General features: G+C 43.0%; 1 protein-coding gene across 1 annotated transcript in view; it reads left to right on the top strand.

Annotated features, from left to right (window-relative positions):
* STK10 (serine/threonine kinase 10) overlaps positions 1–19,537 on the top strand; it is a 127,693-nt gene that overhangs the window by 12,557 nt on the left and 95,599 nt on the right. The window lies entirely within an intron of this gene.

The raw sequence follows: 19,537 nt of genomic DNA, 5'->3' as shown, positions 1-19,537 counted from the left end.
CACTCTGGGCCTCAGTGTCACCCATAAAATGGGCATAATACTGCACTCCCTGCCCCACAGAGGACTTTGAAAACTTCACCCTAGTACAGACAAGGGGGTTATTATTATCTTCATGTGAGATTGCAACACGCAAACTCTGTATCATGCATAGTATTGCCAGGGCCTGCCATACGTGGCAGTCCAGATTGTCGCACATGGTCTCTAAAGCAACTGAAGCCTGTTGGTTCCGTGATCAGAACCTGCTGGTTCTAGATATCATGGGGCTTCAGGTAGCCGTTGCTGAGGCCACAAACCATCTAGCAAATAGTTTTGTCCCACCTTGTGGGAGACACTCTGGGGAATATAGAGTAGAAACCCCAGCCCTTTCTCTGAAGGGACTTATAGCCTAGAGAAGAAGAGAAGACATAAGGTATGTAAGGAATTAAGTAACAATGTTACTTGTGATGTGTGACAAGGCCATTTACAATTCATTATCAAATGAATTGTACCCCCTCCACCCCGTGATCACACTCATGTTTGCAGAGTACCCTCCCTCAGAAGCAAGGGTTCTTAACTTTTTTTTTGGGTCAGGAACCCTGTGGGCAGTCTGGTGAAGTGTATCAACCCCTCCTTAAGATATTTTTTAAAAATTCATAATGGAAGGAAATACCAAAATTCAATTAGAGGTTAGTGACTGTAAAGATATAATTTTTTTGGTGAAGCACTCAAAATCATGGACCTTAGGTTAAGAAGCCCTGGTCTAAAGCTTCCTTGCCTCCAGGGCCCTAGCTCAACTTCACACAGGGATACACTCTGAGTATGTTAGCACTGGACCAGAGACTTCAGAGGTGATCTGGGCCAGCCTCCTCATTGGACAGATAAGTAAACTAGGCCCTAGAGAGATGAAGTGACCTTGCCCCCAGGATCACATGACAGGTGAGTAGCAGCACCTATGATTAGTTTCTCCTGACTTCTGTGTTACTGTTCTTTCAGCTAATAAACACAACTAGTATTTTTGTAGTGCTTTAAAATTTCAAAGTACTTTTATCATTGCAATGGTGTGAGGGATAGGTAGTAATAATAATATTATCTCTATTTTACACGTGAGGAAATGGGTTCAGAGAGATTAAGAGACTTGCCTGTGGTCACACAGATAGTACTTGTCAGAGGCAGCATATAAACCTAGCTTTTCTGACTCCAAGTCCGGTTTTCCGCCATGTCTCAGAGTCCCTAAGATCCTAACCATAATGCTGCTTGGACCATCCCACCATCACAAAACTTACAGAGCAGTGGGAAGAAGGCACATGTGCGCCACCTTTGTTGGTAAGGTGGTGGGCAATAGGTGTGGACTGATTCATACATAATCGCTGTGTGTTGGTTTTGCTTAACAATTTTTCTTTTTATTAGAGGATATTCCCATACTGGAGGTATAAAATTTGGAAATGACTATTATATAAAAACAAAGACATCAATAAGATCAAATTTTTAAAGTACTTTATAAACTTTGGGTTTTTTAAATTTTCATTTACAGCAGTGGAAGATTTATAGAATCATTTAATCCAGCATGTTTACTCTGTCTCTGTTTTTCTCTCTTTCCTCTCTCTCTTTCTCCCTCTCTAAGTGTTTTTTGATGCCTTTTGTTTTTTACATCACAGTCATTTCTGGAAATAACACACCCTTCCATGGGCACAAAGAAATTCTGTTGGCAAAGCTGTGAATTAGTCTGGCAATTCTGGAAAACAATTGGGAACTCTGCCCTAAAGTCATTACCCTGTATATATACTCTTTGACCCATCAATGCCACTTTTAAGCATACGTCCTCAAAGAAGTCAAAGATAGAGGGAAGTGCCCATGTGCACCAAAATATTTCTAGCAGCACTTTTTTGTTGCAGTAAAGAACTAGAATCAAAGGGGGTGCCTATCAGTTGGGAAATGCTAAACAAATTATGGTATGCAATCTTTACACCCTAAGAAATTATTTTAAAAATATCCACCTTCTCCTGGTCAAATCCTCCTTTGTAACAAGGAAAAATTAGGAAAAACACCTGATATTGTTGCCACCATCAGAGAAATACCAAATTCTGCCCTGATAGTTCCCTGCATCTCTGACTGACGTGTGGCTGGAGGTACACTTCACTCTCTGTTCTTCTGAACCATTACTGGTTTTTTGATTCCTCCTATTTTGGTGTCCTTTTGGTCCTTGTTTCAATTCTATTATTATAGTTTTTGGGCATATAGTTTTTTTTAATTCCGCATTTTATAGAATGGTAAACAAAGGAAAAAAACATGGGTGCCATGGCAACTGTAGGACAAAATAAGGTGGAACATTTCTTGATAACATTGTCACCATTTGGATCCTGCTTATCGGTGTCAAGTGAGAATTTGTTTTCCTTGAATCTCCTTAAAAGGGTAGCACTCTTAAATAGCCCACTGCCTTCACATAGATTCACATTTATGTGTTTAAAGCCAAAAAGTTTTAATTAATTCCCTTGAGACCAACCCCAGTTTTTTGCTTTTATTTGCTGTCTCCTTCTCCAGGGCCCCAGATTTGGATTGACTCCACATGATCAGCTTTGCCTAAGCGGGTTGAGTGTCTTTGCCAAATTTTTCCTTGCGGAGGGCAGAGAGTATTAAATAGGTGTCTTCTGATGTTGCTCTGACATTCACTGTATTTTACTCCATAATCTTTCCCATCATTGTGTTGCTTGTTCTGAAACTCAGCTGTTTCATTTGTCATTCAGCTGAAACTTGGCATGAGGGGTGGTGATCTGGGAGCATTTTCTTTTCCTCCTTGGCAGACAGATTAACTGTATAAATCCTGAGGAGGTTCAAAAGCTTTGCCCTTTGAAGAGGAGGGGAGTCGTAATGCAACAATGTTTTTGTTTGTTTGTTTGTTTTTTGGTTTAAGCAATGGGGTTAAGTGACTTGCCCAGGGTCACACAGCTAGTGAATGTTATGTGTCTGAGGCCAGATCTGAACTCAGGTCCTCCTGAATCCCAGGCTGGTGCTCTATGCACTGAGCACTCAAGTTTAAGAAGGCCAGATGTCGTCTCATATGTTGGGTCAGGAGAGAAAGACTTTTTGTGATGTCCCCCCCCTTTTTTTTTTTTTAAGATTGAGTCTTCCCATCTCACCCAGGCTGGAAGAACCTACTCATGGACTCAGTCCCCCTACTGATCAGCACAGGAATTTTGACCTGCTTTGTTTTTGATCACGGCCAGTTTGCTCCTTTCTTAGGCAGCTTGGTTCTCCGTCATCCTCCTTCTTCCCTTCCTTAGAGTTCACCACATTGATGCTGAACTTAGTTTAGGCACCCAGTTGGCAGCTTAGAACTCCCGAGTTCCAGAAATCTACCAGCCTCAGCCTTTCCTGTAGTGGTGTTGCAGGTATATACCATCATACTTGGCTATGGTATCCTCTTCTGATACAGCAGAAAGGGCATTTACTATGGAGTCAGAGGGATATAGGTTCAAATTTTATGTCTAATGCTTATTACCTGTATAAACGAGTGAGTCATTTAAACTCTCCGGGCCTGCTTTCTTCCTTTCTAAAATGGGGAGGGGGGTTTGGACTAGATCAGCTGATCTCTTAGGGACTCTTCCAGCTCTGAAGTGTTGATCCTTCCCCATCCCCACTCACTATTCAGCATGTAAGGACTCATTTCTCTCAGTCAGCAAAGAGTAACTCTATTGATCCAGGGATGTGCAGGCCATTAAAACTCTCTGGGTCAGCATTTGGGGTCAAGAGAAACATGTAGCACTGAGTACATAGGAGGCATTCAATCACCTACTTATTAGTCAGTATGTATCAATACAGAAAATTTTATCTGCATGCAGATTGACCAGAGACACACTTTTACAGTAAGAGGAGGTATGGCAGCTCCCGCTGACTGTGGGGAGAGCACCTTAGACTCTTCAGGGCAGGAAGGAAGATTGTAGTATCCCAGAGCTAGAGATTCAAGGCACCTCAAGAGACCATCTAGCCCACCCCTGCCCCATTTCACAGATGAGGAAGCTTAGGCTAGGAGGGGTCTCATGGCTTGTTCTCGGCCACACAGATTGTGGCAGAGTCACTCTTTGTGATTCAGTTTCTGTGACTCTGAGTTGTGATCTTCTTTTGTACCACAGACCTCAGAAACCTATGCACAGAATCTTGCACAGACAGTAGCTCTGCTGCCTTTGGGAGTAGTAGGGGGCTCTGGTGACAAAAGAATGTAAACTCCTTGAAGACAGGGATGTTTTCTAGTGTTTTTGGTTCCCTGTGCCTAGCATGGTGCCTGGCATATAGTAGGTACCTAATAAATGCTTATTTATATATTTATTATATATTTTATTCCCCCCTCATTACATGTTAAAGCAGTTTTTAAACATTTGGTTTTTTAAAGTTTTGAGTTCCAAATTTTATACTTCTCTCCCTCCTTCCCCTTCCCCCTCCCTGAGATGGTTAAGTGATCAGACATAAGTTATGCATGAGCAATCATGTAAAACATTTCCATATTAATCATTTTGTACAAGAAGACTCAAAAGAAAAAAATGAAAGAAAGGAAATGAAAAATAGCATGCTTCAGTCTGTATCCAAACAATATCTATTCTTTCTCTGGAGACAGACAGTGTGCTTCATTATTAGTCCTTTGGGATTGTCTTGGATCATTGTATTGCTGAGAATAGCTAAGTCATTCATGGCTTTTCATTGAACAATATTGCTGTTACTGTGTATAAACGTTCTCCTGGTTCTGTTCATATCGCTACTACCCATTGGCTTGTATAAGTCTTGCCAAGTTTTTCTGAAATCCACCTGCTTATCATTTCTTATAGCATGATAATATTCTATCACAATCATATATCACAATTTGTTTAGCCATTCCCCAGTTGATGAGCATCCCTTCAATAAATATTTATTTATTAATTGTCATAGTGATAGGATCTAATACTGGAAGGGACTCTAGGGACCATCTACTTCAACCCCCTTGTTTTAAAATTGAGGAAACTGAGGCCCACACAGACTGACTTGCCCAATGTGACGCAGGCAGTAGAGCCAGGGATCTGAAACCAGGTCCTCTGACTGTAAACCCAGTGCCATCCCCACTATACCAAATTGCCTTTCTAAAAATGTGGATTGGTAGATGGGGCCAGGACAAGGGGGACAAGTTAGTGACAAATATTATTATTAATATGGGATTATATAAAATAATTATAATGAATTTGCTTAATTACAAAAATAAAACAATTCTAGTTTTATCATAATAAATATATAATTATCATATTTGTTGCTGTTGTTGCTGACTTGCCCTCCTATGATTATATAATAAGAAAAAGAAATGTAAATACTTACATAGTGCCTACTGTGTGCCAGGCATGTTACAATTGTTGTTTCATTTGACCCTAACAACAACCCTGCAAGGTAGATACTATTATTATTCCCATTTTACTGATGGGAGAACTGAGGCAAACAGGTTTAAGTGACTTGCCCAAGGTCATACAGCTAGTAAGTGTCTGAGGCTGAATTTGAACTTGGGTCTTCCTGACTATAGGCCCAGTGCTCTATCTACTGTGCCACCTAACTGCCCATTGCCAAGTACCTCTTCTGTGCTGAGCACTGGGGGAAGTACAAAGTTCAGGTGAAAGTCCTTCCCATGAAGAAGTTCACAGACTAGTTACCAGGAGGTAAGACTCATATAAACACACACACAATTCACAATATCACAAGATAAGTTAGAGTTACAAAGCCTAGTACCATGTGAGAGTTACACTTAGGAATGAAACCGTGAGAGGGGGAAAGTCCTAGAGCAGCCAGTGAGTCCAGAGGAGGAACTGAAATGAAAGGTAATCATGCCGAGCTACCGTGACACACCAGCGAGGTCTCTGGTTTCTTTGATCACTCAGAGCTGTGATCTCACCCACGTGATTGTTTTTCTGCCATGATTGAGGCCATAATCCACCCCTGCCTGCCTCTCCTCTGCAACTCTCACCCATGTCTCCCCATAATTTGCCTCAGAGGGTCCACCCAGCGTATTAGGGGCCTTCCTTGCTGCTTCCTGACATCCTCAGAGCGCTCACGGAGCACACGGGTTGTCCACTGGTCGTCTCCCTTGCACACGACTGACCCATCTTCTTTTTCTGGTCATTCGTGTCCTCTGATGACGTTCTTGACTGTGGTTCTTCGTAGTTCTTTTACTCGTTAAATGCTGCAGCCTGCTCCTACCCACCACAAGCTTCTCCCCGCCACCTTCCTCAGAGGGATTAGGGAACACCTGTTAGTGTAGTATTTGGAACTGAACAGGAGCCACCGTCTTCCCTGGTTTCTCCTTGAGCAATCTTGGGGAGTGGATGAAAGACCTTGAATTCCGTTTGAAAAGTCCGGTGTGTGTATTTGTCCTGAAGTACGTGGGCCTGGAGGATCCGACTTTGGGTTCTCCTTCTTGCAGTCCCTACGGCACTTCCTTTTGGCAGTTGGCAAAGCAGATTGTTTGTGCCTTCACTCTGCTGTAGGGCCAAGGTTTGTTTGTTTTTTTTAATGTTCTTTTTTTTTGTTATTGGTTACTGTTTGTTGCTATTTTTTAAGAGGCATCAGACTCTAGGCACTGCCCAGGAGCACTTTTCGTCAAATCAGTAACAGTTGCGTTACAAAAAGAGTAATGGCTTGGGGCTGGGACTGGTGAATAAATCATCGTACTGTTTTGCTATATCTTTTGAGGGAAACAAACTAATAATCTTATTTGGGTCAAGTGATCTAAACTCTATTTGACACGTGCCTGGCACTTTTGTCAAGAAAAAAGGGAAAAAACCCAGAACCAAAACCCCCCAAGCTTTATCTTTGATTGTCCCATTCTTTGGCACTGGACCATGTCAGCTCATCTAACCAATCAGCTGTGAGCTTTCCTTCACGTGGTATTGCCCACTGTAGGAAGTTGCTAGGAGACCATTGGTAAGTAGCTGCTTGCTTTATCTTCCCCCCCTTCAGCTTTTTTGGGGGCTTCCCCCCTAATTAAAAAGAAAAGAAGATGGCTTTGTATCTGGGCCTCAGGCTTTGTTTGGATTATTTTTTACCTCTTGAAGGAGGAATTTCCTGCTTTCCATGGTAGTTTAAACATTATTGAACGATGTTAGGGATCTCTCCCTGGAAGCCTTAAAAAGAAGCCTGGCCAGAAAAGGGAACTTCTTAGCACTTAGAGTTGTAAGGCTCAGGGAGGCCTCAGAGGTCATCTAGTCCAACCCCCTCATTTCACAGGATAGGAAATTAAGGCCACACAAGTTAAATGACTTGCCTAAGGTCACACAGCTAATAGGTAGGCAGAGTCTGGATTTGAATCCAACTCCTCAGACTCTAAACCCAGTGTTGTTTTCTGCCCTCAGTTATTTGAAAACTCATTCTCAAACCTGTAGACATCAATTATATAAATCTGGCAAAGATGTACTTTGTTCTTCTATGAAGAAGCTGTCATAGCCTTTTAGAGCTGGGTGGAACCGCAGAGAATATCTATTCCAATCCCATTTAGCACTTGATTGGTACTGTCCACTTTTGCCATCAAAGTAATGGTGATTACCTTTTCCTTTTAAGTCCCAAGACTTGCGGTGTGTTTTCTTAATGACCCCAGTGTATCTTAGTTAAGACTTAGTGACAGTGTTGTTTTGAAAAAGTGAATGCTTTCAAAGATTGGAAGACTTAACCATTTGAATGTCTACCTTGGCTTGCCTCTACCCCTACACCCTCATTGGTGAGTGTGTGGTGTGGCCCATTATATCCAAGCAGGCTGGCTTTGCTTTACTCCCGGGCTGGGTTCTTGTCAGCCTGCCCATACTTTTGCCCTCCCTGCCTTTTCCAGTCCTGGGACCATGATCAAATCAGTAGTGCCATTGTTCCTAGAAGGAGTGTGCTAGTCTATTCTGCAGCTCCATCTACCAGCTCTGTAACTTTTTTTTAAACGTTAGCTTTTATTTTTAAAAATTTAATAGCATTTTATTTTTTTCAATTAAATGTAAAGATAATTTCCGACATTCGTTTTTTGAAAGATTTTGAGTTCCAAATATCCCCCCTCCCCAAGATGGCAAGCAGTCTGATGTAGGTTTATATATGTGCAGTCATGTAAAACATGTTTCCACGTTAGTCATGTTGTGAAAGAACAGAACAGAAGGGAAAAAACACATAAAAAAATAAGAAAAAATAAAAATGGTGTTCTTCAATCTGCATTCAAACTCCATCAGCTCTTTCTCTGGATGTAGATAGCATTTTCCATCATGAGGCTTTTGGAATTGTCTTGGATCATTGTGTGGCTGAAAAGAGCTAAGTCAATCATAGCTGATTATTGTACAATGTTACTGTTACTATGTACAATGTTCTCTTGGTCCTGCTCGCTTCACTTAGTATCAATTCGTGTAAGGCTTTCCAGGTTTTTTCTGAAATCCACCTGCTTATCATTTCTTGTAGCACAATATATTACATTCCATTCATATACCACAACTTGTTCAGCCATTCCCCAATTGATTGGCAATCCCTCAATTTCCAATTCTTTGCTGCCACAATCTGTAACTTTCCAAACGAAAATATCCTTCCCTGGCTCCCACTTCTTATATGTGTTACCTTTCCTCATAGAATGTCGGCTTCTTGAAGGTGACTGTTTCTCCTTTTGTATTTCTATCCACACAATTTAGCAAAGTCTTAACACATAGTAAACAGTTAATGAATACATCTTCATTTTTTTAATTAGTTGTCACTTAGCTTTGGAGACAGCAGCACACTTCTGGATCTCCTCCTTTGACTCTTGGTTTTTCTTTGCTGTTTTCTTCTTGGGGTCCTCACCTTTTTTTTTTTTATTCCTTAAGGTAAATGTTTTCTCAGGTTTTTATGTTCAGCCTATCTCCTTTTTTCTCTTTTCATCCTTTCCCCTTTGGCAATCTCATTCAGTTCTATAACTTCAGCTGTCTCTAGGAACTGGAAAATCTCTAGCTCCAGCCCTGATTTCTCTCTCTCTCTCTCTCTCCCCCCCATATATTTTTTATGTTACAAAGTGATATGTACTTTGAAGATATAGCAGGACAACATACATAGATTTTCCCCCATAAACACACACACACACACACACACACACACACACCACATACACACACACAGAGCTTCCCTAGAGCATGCCTTCCTCTACAGCAACCCTGGTCCCTGGGTGGGGTGGGAAGGGTGTAGGCTCAAAACTCAGCTCATTGCTGCATGATGGTAGAGCCATCAAGTTCATGTGCAAATAGTAGTATGAGTGCCAGATGAGTCCTTCTTCTGGGCTGGGGTCCAGAAGGTCACCCTGACGGCTATTCCTTGCTGCTCTGGGCACTGATATTAGGTTTGCTGGGAATACCTAGCCTGGATTCTGATTTCTGGATTCCTGTAGCTTGTTCTCTGTGGCAAATCAGAGATTCCACTCCCTGGGCATAGAAGAGAAAAGAACAAATGAAAAGGCCATCTGTACCATCAGTCTGCCAACTGCCACACAGAAGCACCCATGTCTCAGCAGCTATATGGTTTCAAAGGAGGAAGACCCTAGGGCTCTTTCTATTCTGTCATGATCGACAACTCCCCCAGACTTGAATGAAGAAAAGGGCCACCCCTGCTTTCCTAACCATCTAGCAGCCATTTATCTCTCAATATCCCACCCATCAGTGCCTTTGAATCCAGGCTCTGCCACTTCCTGGTTGTGTGAGCTTGGGCAAGTCACCTAATCTTTAGAACTTAGTTTCCTCATCTGGAAAAATGAGTGGGTTGAACTGTGACTTCTGAGCTCCCTTCTAGTTCTAAATCTATGTTGCTGTGATTCTGTATTCTAAAGCAAATGGAGGCAGTGGAACAGTAGAAAGAGTGGGACAAAATGGGTTTCAATTCTGGTTGTGCTCCATACTCTCTGTGTGACCCTGGGTAAGCCTCTAGGTTTCAGTTCCTTCATCTGTTAAGAAAGAAAAAAAAAAGGAGGGTGGAGAATTGGACTATATGACCTCTACAATTCCTTCAGCTTTAAAATTCATGTTCCTGTGCTCTTTATTTAAAACCCTGTCCCTCTTATGACTTCATTCTTTCCCTAGTGGCACCACCATCTTCCTGGCCCTTAATGTTAAAACCTTGGTATTATCTTTGACTCTCTCCTCTTCATGTCTATCCGATCCAGTCAGTTACCTATTGTTTCTGAATTCACAATGTTTTTTGTATCCATCTCTTTATTCCCATTGCTACCACCTTAGTATATGTCTTCATTACTAGCCACCTAGCTAGATTTTGCTGTGGCTTCTTAACACGTCTTCCTGCCTCCATTTCCTCACTTACCATACTTCCCTTCCCTCTCCCCTGATAACATGCTTATTTAGACCAGGGAAGGCCCAGAAAAGCACTCTAGAATATTATCCCAAGGGTCTTCCTCTCTATCTGATTCATCCCAGAAATTAAGAAGATTTCTTGGTAGAATGTGTTGTGCCACACACAAGGTAGGTAAGGGAGCCTTGCTGAAGCAGCAAAGTGTCCTGAGAGAGAAATAGAAGGCATCATGTGCTTGTCAAGTCAAACTACCACCATCACCACCACCTTGAAGACCATCTCCCCTCAGACTCTGATGGGGATGAAACAGGATACTGAGCCCAAGAGCCTTGGAAATAGAAGTATTCCCCAAACTGCCAACCTGCTTTCAGCCACCACACCTATTTTTGAAGGGAGAAATCATTTGGAGGTGGGGCTCCCCTTTTTCATTACCACCAGTAACAACAGCTGACCAACCTCCACCAAAAGGCAGATAGATACAGGAGCCCTGGGAGTGGCAGGAGCCCCAGATCACCAGCTTTCCTAGCTGTCTTCTGAGAAAGTAACTCCTGTAGAGAAAGGGGCCAGCTATCCCTACCAACTGTCTGTCACCTGCTAAGGCAGACAAGCCAGCTTAGCTGAAGCAACATGGGGGAAAGGGAGAAATAAGAGACCTGTGCCAGGCCAGTCAAAGCGCCACCACCACTTTGACCACCATTTCTCCTCAATCCTGGTAGAGGCAGCCTACAACCCTGAACCCAGGAGCCTTGAATGTATTATTACCTCCAACCCACTGTCTTCAGCCGTCATCCTAGGAAGCTGCCCCTGCGGAGATGGAGCCTCACAGTTGTTCTCACAGGTGCTCCGGCTGCTGAAGACCCGGAAAGGAAAGTTGCTGCCACCAAAGTCCTCAGAAGCTGATAGGATTTTATCAGTAGAAAGGCCATTAAAGGAGATGAGTTGACATTTATTTACTTTGCCATCAAACCCTAAGGACAACATGTGGTGGTTTCTGCATTCAAATGTGGACTCCTTGAGTTCAGGGACTGTCTTGCTTTTCTATTTGTATCCGTAACACTCAGCACTATGCTTTGTACATTGTAAGCACTTAATAAATGTTTTATTCATACATTCATTCATCCTCCATACTGCCTGCAGCCTTACCTTCCTTCTATCTATTCATATCACTTCCCTATTCAAAAATCTTCAGTCGCTTGCTTTTTCCTACCAAGTCTTACCTTCCACAATCTGGTACTACCCTATATATACTTCTAGCCTTACCTGATATTATTCCCATTCACGTATTCTACACATCACCACAAGTGAATTATTTATCATTTGTATTTTCACTTTACAATATCCCACCTTTGTACCTTTGCTCACACTTTCTCTATGCCTGAAGTGCCCTCCCTCCCTACTCCTCCTCTGACTATTGAGTTTCCAGCCAGCCTTAAAAGCCAATTAAATTACAGCCTTCTGTAGCAAGCTTTCTTTGGTCCCACTCTGCCCCCCATCCCCCAACTTGGTAATGACTGCCCTTTTCCCCAAGGTCTCACAGAAATTTGGTTGCCCCTGTCTTATGTATTTATCATGTATTATTTTGTATTTATTTGGGTGTCACATTCTTCTATGGGCAAGGTACAGAGGTGAGGATGCAAAGAGGTGGGTACAAAGACCTAAGGCTCCCTTAGGCCACATCCCACATGTCATCATAAAATCACGAAATAACAAAATCTCAGGGTCGGAAGGGCCATCAGAAGCTGCCTTGTTATCTTTCTCAACATTTAACTGAGCAAGATCTCCTTTTCATTTTTTCCAGTTTTTTAACAATTTTATTTAAAGTTTTGAGTTCCAAATTTGTCCTTCCCTCCATCCCTCCCTTGTCCCCTTCCTAAGATGGTAAGGAATCAGATATAGGTTATACCTGTGCAGTTATGTAAAACATTTCCTTATTAGTCATTTTGTACAAGAAGATGCGAATAAAAGAAAAAAATGAAAGAAAGTGAAAAATAACGTGCTTCAGTCTGTATTCAATCAATATCAGCTCTTTCTCTGGAGGCAGATAGTGTGCTTCATCATTAGTCCTTTGGGATTGTCTTGGATCATTGTCTTGCTGAGAATGCCTAAGTCATTCCCCGTTATTCATCATACAATATTGCTATTACTATGTACAATGTTCTCCTGGTTCTGTTCGCTTCACTATGTATCAGTTCATGTAAATCTTTCCAGGTTTTCAGATTTCCTTCTGACATCCTAAAGAGTTGTCATCCAACCTGCAGGGAAGGGGGACTCTCTACCTCCCAAAGCAGCCCTCTCCACATTGAGACAGCCCTTACATCCTTTAACCCTTAAGACGCTTAAAAAGGTTGAAATCTGCCTTTTTCTTATTGCCCTTAGTTCTCCTCTCTGGGGCCAAGAAACACTGGTCGAGGCCCTTTTCCACATGACAACCCATTTAGACACCTGAAGACAACGTCACTGTCCCTGCAAAACTTCTGTCCTGCAGGCAAAATGTTAACAGGTCTGCAGAACCAGAAAATCCCCAGCATGCATAATTACAGCTGCTGTATGTAGATGAAAACAACATGAAACAGTTTTTTTCAAAAAAGCCTCAGGTCAAAAATGCTAGACAGCACTGATAGTGGTCTATGGAACACATGTGCCCTTTCAGCAGATGGAGCAGAGCTATTAGTCACAGCCATCAGTCATTCCTTTGTGTTCTTTTCTTGAGGATTACATATTATGGAGATTCAGTTGCAGTTAGTGTCCTGGGGTTTTGTGTGATATGTTAAAACAAGTTATTAAAAAAAATTCATTTCTTTGAACTGATATTTGTTGTCCCCTTAACATCCTTACCTTCTTCTGTGTACATTCCAGCTTGACATTGTCTTTTCTAAAATGTACCCAAGAACTGAATAAAATATCCCGATGTGATCTAAGTTTATTTTTATCTTTTTATCTCCTTGCAACCTGGCCTAATGGTAGCACATAGATGGTACTTAGTAAATATCTGTTGATTCCTTAAATATGTGGATTGTAAGCCTCTTGTAGGGATAGTCTCTGCCATCTTTACATCTTCCAGAAAACCTCTAGTAACACTGTTTGTATACAGTAGGTATTCAATAAATGATGTTGACTGACATCTCCAATCATAGGTCAAAAGTTGGAAATGGCCTTACAGACCATCTGGTTCGAGCAAACTGAGGCCATGAGAGATGAAGGAACTTTTCTGAGGCTGCACAGATTGCTAGTGATATCAGAGCTTCTGAGGAGGTCAAGTATTTTTTTTAAAGTGCCTACCACATGCCAGGCCCTGTGGTGAGCACTGAGGATACAAAGAAAGGCAAAAACAAACAAACTAACAAAACACCCAGCCTCTGCTCTCATGGGGCTCATGGTATAATGGGGAAAACAACATGCAGAGAACTTGATACACACAAGCAGATACGGGATAAATTGGGGATAATCTCAGAGGAGAGGCAGCAAGGTTAAGGATGCCTGGGAAAGGCTCCTTGCAGAAGGTGCAACTTCAGCTGAGACTTAGCTACCCAGGTGTAGGTTGGCAGCAACTCTGGGGTCTCTGGAGGCTCCAGGCTCTGTGACTTTGGAGATCTCTAAATCCATGTATCTGGGGCACTGCTATCTTCCCCAGGACCCAGGAGGAGAGACAGGAGAGAGGAGGAAGCTGTTTGCGTGTTATAAAGATTTAGGGATGGGGGAGTTTTTATTCAGGCACCTGCACAGATTGATTTTGGGGAAGCATACCAAAATTCCAGCTTCTGATCTAAGCTTCTAGACTTTAGAGAAGAAATGCATATCTCCCAGGGCAGAGGAAGGATTCCAGGACTGGGGAAAATTGCCCCTCCCCCATCCCACTTATAAATCATACCTAGATCAGCATGACTAAAACTGCACAGAGGGGGAGATTGTTCTTGAATTTCTTCCTATGGAGGTTTTCTCCCAGAGGAAAACACAGTAGTGTTATTGCTGTGTAAGGGGCACATCCTGTTCACAGGGAGTAGGCTCAGGCCATTAGTCATTGGCTGGACCTTGAAGGAAGGCAAGGGCTTCCCCTCATTCACTGTGCCCTGGCTGTAGCCGTCTGGTGGGAGCGTATGACGTCAGAGGCAACAATGGACCACTATTCCGCCCATGCGTGGCTTCTGCCCCACACCCTCTGTCAGCTCTCTCCCCTCCCCTCAGCTGGAAAGGCCTCTCTAACTCCCCCTTGGACCCAGCTGGCTACCCCACATCCTCCTCCTCCTCCTCCTCCGTCTGAGTGTTATTGTCAGCCAAACATCTGTGATTTCCTCAGGTGGGGAACTCCCCTCACCAACCTAGGTATCACTTAGAACATAAGTCTTAGGGAGTTGCCTGAGTCTTAGTGATTCATGGAGGGTCGATCAATGAGTGGTAGAGGCCAGATTTGGAACCTAGGTCTTCCTGACTACAAGGCTACTACTCTATCTACTACCTACTACTGCCTCCTTAAGCGTGATTAATAATAGTAATTACTGAGATACCATGCTTTAAGGTTTTCAAAGCACTTGAGGCATATCATCTTGTATTTCCATGCCTTTCCGTAGACTCTGTTTTTCCTTCTGCCTCTTAGCCCTCGATAGAAGATAAGGATTCTCAGTTGAGGTGCTTCCTCCTGTAAGAATCCTTTCCTAATCTCCTTAGTCATTAATACCTTTTCTCTCCTCAAAGTAGCTTATATATTTGTTTCTCTCTGTCCAGGTTGAATTTCCCGATAGAATGTAAGTTCTTTGAGGGTAGGGACCTGATAGGATGGTTTCTTTTTGGGAGGGGGGAGGAGAGGTGCTCTCTAGCACCCTCGCACAGCACCCTCACGTTGTTGATTCATTTTAGTCACATCTGACTCTCTGTGACCCCATTGGGGGTTTTCTTGGCAAAGATACTAGAGTGGTTTGCTATTGCCTTCTCCAGCTCATTTTCCAGATGAGGAAACTGAGGTAAACAGGGTTAAGTGATTTGCCCAGGGTAGGGTCACATAGCTAATAAGTGTCAGAGGCTGTATTTGGACTCAGGTCTTCCTGACTCTGGGCCCAGCACTTTCTCCACTGTGATACCTTGCTGCCCTGCTTTGACATTAGATGCTTTATTTAAGTTTGACAAGTATGCCCATTTTATAGATGTGGTAACTAAGGTTCAGAGAGATTAAGTGAGTTTCCTAGAGTCATATGACTAGTAAGTGTCAGAGGTAAGAGTTGAGCCCAGGTCTCTTCTGACTCCACGTTCAACACTAGTGACTGGATCATGCTGCCTTTTCAGAATGTTAGTTGTGGAAGGCAGCTACTGACCTCCCTTTCTACCATCCTGTGATTTCAGGGATAGAGCCTTCGAGCCAGTCTTTCCTATTTGCGCTCTGGATGCCCTTCCCTTCTAATTGAGGAGGAACCCTGTGCCATCCTCATTTCCCTTTGTCTTTGCTTCTTAATAAATGCTTGTTGGTTGACTAATTATATCCCCATTGTCTCTAAGCATTCAGGCAGCCATACTAACTAATTCAATCCCACACTTGCTCTATGCCACAGTGCTGAGGGTCGAGGGGGTGGTTGAAGGCAGTGAGATAAGATTTTACAGTTTAGTAGTATGCGATTTAGCAGATGACCCATTGCTTTTGCCCTTCATGACTCATCTTGAGTGGACCATCCCTGCTTCCTTACCACCCACACTCCTTCACTCCCTTGTAACCTCATTTTGTTTCCGCACTCCACCCAAATTGCTCTAAATTCACCACTGATCTCTCTCATGCCAAATACTGATCTCAGAATCCCAGAGGACCAGAGCTTAGTGATTAGTCCTCTGGTCCAATCTCATTATTTCATACACGAGCAATCTGAGACCCCAAAAAGTTGTCACCTCTTTGAGGTTACCTAGTGGCATAGCTAGAGTTCCAACCAAGTCCAGCACTCTCCACTGCACTGCAATGCCTTGTTCATGTCCTGTTTTCTCTGTTGCTTTTGGCACTACTGACCCTGACTTGAAGTTTTGTCTCTTGCCTTCTGTGACATTTCATTATTTTGGTGAGGTGGATTGAATGATGGACTTAGAGTCAGGAAGGACTGAGTTCAAATCTGGCCTCAGACACTTACTAGCCATGTGACCCTGGGCACTGTACTAGGGAAGGTGAGTACATTGGCAACGTGGCCCTGGATCTAGGCAAAATAAGGCCGACGTTGGCTTATCAGAACCCAGCTTGGTTCCAGGGGGTAGAGTCCAAGGTTTGGATGGGGAAGACATGGAAATGTTGGCCTGAGTAGGGATACCAGTACATAAAGAAGAGATGTCATATGTGAAGGGTTTGGGTAGAAGAAGCCTGGTTGATAAGGCTGGGAAGACAGGGTAGGGTAGAATGCAAAGCTGAAGAACAAGTCTGAAGATTCTGGAGCGTGAGGAGAGAGAGGGGGTGGAGAATGGGGTACAGTTGGAGTAGAGCCTGGTCATAGAACTAATATAGATTCTGTGATTCAGTGGGGAAAAGGAAACATGAATTGTGTTGCTTTCTAAATATAGTCACCTCTTTGAAGTCTTCATTTAGAAGCAATTTGCAAAGCCCTCAGTTCCTAGGCTGAGCCATATGAGCATGAAGCCTCTTTTCTTTGTCTCCCCCAAGGGGTTTCCTGGTCCCTTAACTAGTTGAGGATGTAGGTCCAAACCCTACAGCAGAATGCACAGTCAAATTCAACTTAACAAGTATTTCGTTAAATATGGAGATGCTTTACATGATTGCTTCCTGGCTCAGGGAGGGGGGAGGAAGGAAGGGATAGAAATTGGAATTTCAAACTTTAGAAAAAGCAAATGTTAAAAAATTGTTTGAACATGTAATTGGGGAAGACAGAGAGATAGCTAGATATAGATGTAGAATGTAGATAGAGTACCTCCCCCCCACACACACACCAAAGCGAGTATTTCGGTAGCACTTTATATGTGACCAGCACTGTGGGGGAGATGAGAAAATGATGACCTTGAGACTTTAGGTCAGCTTGTCTTACCCATCACTGGAGATCATAGGATCATGGATCTACAGCTGGAAGGGACCTCAAAGGCCCTCTCTTCCAACCCCCACAATAGGAGGACCCTGATGCCAAGGGAAAGGAAGTGACTTGCCTAAGGTCACACAAAGGGTAAATGTCAGAGGCAGGGTTTGAAGCCAGGCGCTCTGTTGAGGCTGCTCAGGGTGGGGGAAGAGTGGAGGTGAAGGGGCGCTCCTGTTCAGGTATGCAGAGCAAGAAGGGGCTTTACATCTTGTGTTGTCCAGCCCCTTTGCTTTTACAGTTTAGTAGTATGTGATTTAACAGAGGAAGATGAAGTCCAGAGAGGTTAAGGAATTAGTGCAAGGTCACACCCAGCCCTCTGACCTCTTCCCACTACACTGCAATTAGATGACCTTTGAGGCTTATTGTTCTTTTCGTTTCATTGATGCTGTCACCATGCACATTGTTTTCCTCCTTGTAATACTGAAGTAAGTGTATAATACTTCATAACCTTCAGGAACTCTCACATATGTACCCTTGTCTGATCCACACAACAGCCCTTGGAGATAGGTGGGGCAGGCAGGCTTTCTACAAGGGACAAGTGGCAGATGAGCCCTGAGGTCACTCAGTAGGAGTAAGTCCAATTCCAAAGTACTCTCACTTTGGTTCGCTCTCTCTTGGCTGAGAAGGTGAGTGAGATCTCAAGCTGTAAAACATGGAATCGGTAGCAGTCGAGAGCTGTACATTACCCAAAGTGAAAGCATTGCTGCTGTCATCTCTCAGGCTTCAAGGGAGTGTGGAAGCTGAAGAAACCAAGCATAGTGAAGGCCCAGAGTAGTATACATTCTTCAGTCTTCCTCATGTACTTGATAGGAGTCATAGGTTTAGAATTTAAAGTTGGGAGGGACATTGAAATACAGCCCCTTCATTTGATAAAGAGTGATGACCCTCCAGAAAGGGTCAGTGACTTGTCCTGGGTCTCTCAGTCACTCAGCAAGCATCATGGAGCGTTTACTTTGTGCCAGGCACTGCACGAGACACTAAGAAGCCAACAAAAAAAGCAAATATAGTCCCTTTCCTTAAGAACTTTGCATTCTAATGAAGGGGATGATATGTTAGGGTTAGAAACAAGTTAGGGAACAGAAGGCAGGTAACCTTAGAGAGTTTCACAAGTCTTCGGTGGTGTAGATGTGAGATTCCAATCTAGAAGCCGAATCCAGTGCCATTGTTTGATGTCAAAAGTCTCAGCTGGTCAGGTGTATCTTTATCCACTCTGAAAATGACACACAATCACCTCCTTGGTGTAAGGAGGCAGTGATGACTTGCGTGTCCTTTTTTTTTTTTTTTAGGCAGTTGGGGTTAAGTGACTTGCCCAGGATCACACAGCCAGTAAATGTCAAGTGTTTGGTCTGAGGCCGGATTTGAACTCAGGTCCTCCTGACTTCAGGGCCAGTGCTTTATCCACTGCCCCTTTTTTTTCTTTTTTCTTGGGTTTAAGGATATAGGGGTTTTTTTAAGCTTTTAATTTTAGCTAAGCCACTTAATGAGCCTGATTTTCAATTAACTGCCCATTTGCCTGCTCTTTCCCTCCCCAGGCCCTTTTGAAATAAGAGAGAAAACTACTATGCCAACATTCCTTGGGTGTTTATATAAGCAGTATGGTTTGCTGAGAGTTGGAAGCAGACCTCAGATGTCAATAACCCCATTCAGGCATGTAAGCAATGTATATTCGACTCCACCTGGAAAATGAGCCACTGGTATGGTGCCCTTCCACCCACCTTGCTGGAGAAACATTCCTCTTTGGGCAACACAGGAAAAGCTGTATGCCTTATTAATGTCTAGCACTCGGGGTGTGCCTTTACCCAGTGTAATTGCAGTCGTGTCTGGTGGGGTGGGAACTTCATTTTAACCCACATTGCCCTATATATGTAAAGGCCTAGGAAAGGCAGTGAGTAGACAGCGACAAAAATCAAACATTTAAGAGGGAGCTTCCTTTCTACTTGGTAGTAGGTCTCTGTACCCAGTAAGTAGATGAGAGACCTCGATTTTTTCTTTATCCTTGAATTGGACAAAGCGAATTGGTCAAATGCACACAAAGCTGGTAACTTTTCAGCAAAACCAAACTGATCGCTTCTTTCAATATTCCTCTTGGCAAATAGAAAAAGAACCCATTTTCTGGGAAATGAAGTTATAGTGTGTCAGCAGTTAAAGGTTGTGTGGGTGAGGATTTTGAGGCACTGTGAGTGACTTTTTAGAGTTACAATTTATCTCCTAAGGGAGGAGAAGGAAACTAA

This window comes from Phascolarctos cinereus, unplaced genomic scaffold (assembly GCF_003287225.1).
Source record: "Phascolarctos cinereus isolate Bilbo 61053 unplaced genomic scaffold, phaCin_HiC Scaffold_2;HRSCAF=192, whole genome shotgun sequence".
NCBI classification, from domain to species: Eukaryota; Metazoa; Chordata; class Mammalia; order Diprotodontia; family Phascolarctidae; genus Phascolarctos; species Phascolarctos cinereus.
The sequence above is the reverse complement of the archived record's forward strand: the minus strand, read 5'-3'. Positions and strand labels throughout refer to the sequence as shown.